Source organism: Nannospalax galili, unplaced genomic scaffold (genome assembly GCF_000622305.1).
Source record: "Nannospalax galili isolate Female #2095 unplaced genomic scaffold, S.galili_v1.0 scaffold955, whole genome shotgun sequence".
NCBI classification, from domain to species: domain Eukaryota; kingdom Metazoa; phylum Chordata; class Mammalia; order Rodentia; family Spalacidae; genus Nannospalax; species Nannospalax galili.
Window position 1 is genome coordinate 55,872 of NW_008336901.1, and position 2,200 is coordinate 58,071.

The following is a 2,200-nucleotide window of genomic DNA, read 5'->3' on the forward strand; positions in this document are numbered from 1 at the left end:
TGTCTGTTTGCATACTTATTTATCAGAGTCTCTCAGCTCCATTTTCATCATAAGGGACCACCATTGTACATGCAGTGTGTCATGATTAAAGTGTCGGGTCGTGTGTTATGATTCATTGTCAGTGTCTCCAATAGTGATGCCTGGGTTGAGGTTCATGGAAAACTATATACTCTGAGACAGATTGGAACATTTGTGTTGAAGATGAAGGATGCCGCAGAAAATTACTTGGGTCACACAGCAAAACTGCTGGGATCACAGTATCTACTTATTCCAATTACTCACAGAGAGAAGCCACTAAGGGTACTGCCAATTATCTGGACTAAATTTGCATCAAGTGAAAATGAAGCTGTAGCTGTTCCTCTGGCCTATGGTCCAGAAAAATTTGAAGATAAAATCAGTACTGTGTATGATTTGCATGGAACTTTTGATATTTCTATCCTGGAAATTCATAAAGGGGTGTGTCAGGTAAAATTCATCAATGGGGATATTTTCTTAGGAGGCAAAGACTTTTAACAGACCTTGCTATGACACACTGTAAAGGAGTCTAAGAGAGAGATGGGTTGGTTAATCCAAAGTCAACACAGCAGTTCAGAGGGTGCAAGGAGCTGCTGAGTAGTCTGTGTAAAGTCTCATCTATGCAGACTGAACATCAACTTGCCATATATTATAATGGATGCTTCCAGACCCAGGCATTTGAATGTGAAGCTGACTTTAGTTTAGTTTGAAGGCATCACCACAGGTGTAATCAAGAGGATTATTGCTCAGTGCCAGAGAGCTATGCAAGATACAGACCAGCAAGAGTGACACTGAAAAAATGACTCCTAGCAGCATGATGAAGATTCCCAAGGTTCATCACAGTGCAAGATCTTTTTGGCAGGGCCCCTAGTAAAGCTTTCAGTCCTGATGAAATTGCAGCAATTAGAGCTGCCACTTAGAGAGGTGTATTGGCTGGTGATATCATAGATGCGGTGTTCCTGGATGTCATTCCCATCTCTGGATGTTGAGATTATAGGAGATATCTTTACTAATTAATAGGAACACTACAATTTCTACAATTTTTGACGGACAGACTTCAGCAGAGATCAAAGTATATTGAGATGAGAGAGAGAGAGAGAGAGAGAGAGAGAGAGAGAGATGGCTGGAAACAGCCACCTTCTTGTACAGTTTTCTTCGATGGGAATTTCCCCAGTCTTTGTGGAGTCCTTCAGACACTTACATTTGACATTGATTGTACATGTTTCTGCCAAAGATAAAGTTACAGGAGGTTAGCAGCAGATTGAAATCCAGTCTTCCAGTGGATTAAGAAAAGATGATTATTGGATATATGAGAAAAAATACAGAAACCAATCCTGAGGAAGACCAGAGAAAGAAGGAACAAGTTGAAACCCTTGATGTGGCTGAAGGTCTTATTCACAATACAGAAGCCAAGGTGGAAGAATTCAAGGACCAGTTGCCTGCTGGTGAGTAAATCCAGCTAAAAGAAGAGATCTACAAAATGAGAGTGCTCTTGGCTCAAAAAGACAGTGAGACAGGAAACACTAGGAAGGCAGTATCTTGCCTTCAGCAGGCATCATTGAAGCCCTTTGAACTGGCATATAGAAAGATGGCATCTGGGGCCTGGAGAGATGGCTCAGTGGCTAAGAGCACTGGCTTCTCTTGCAGAGGACCTGGGTTTGATTCTTAGCACCTACATGGTGGCTAACAACCATCCTAAACTCCAGTTCCAGGGGAATCCAACACCCTCTTCTGATCTCCATAGGCACTGCATGACATGGGTGCACTTACACACAGGCAGGTAATATGCTCATACACATAAAATAAAAATAATAAATAATATATGTTTAAAAAAGAAAATATGGCATCTAAATAAGAAGGTTCTGAAAGTTTGGGCTCTGGGAACAGAAGGAAGACCAAAGGAGGATGAATATAATCTCGGCAGAGCATTTTAGAGATGGAAGGACAACACACTGTGAAGCTCCGGAGTGAAGGGCTTCCTTGAGCAGACACAGGCAAACTTCGGTCTTTTTACTGTGTTTTGCGGTGTTCTCTATATAATTTCCTTAATCCATATATTTTGTGACAATTAGTTCACTCATTTAATGGGCAATAAATCCAGCACAGCAAATTCACAATAGTCTGTTCGTAGCCTATTATTTTTCAGTTGTATGTAAAGGGGTAGGTGGGAAATTTTATCAATAAT

General features: G+C 41.0%; 1 pseudogene; it reads left to right on the forward strand.

Annotated features, from left to right (window-relative positions):
- The window catches only part of LOC115070095, a 46,494-nt pseudogene extending 44,508 nt beyond the window's left edge, over positions 1-1,986 (forward strand).
- Positions 1,987-2,200: the final 214 nt, after the last annotated feature.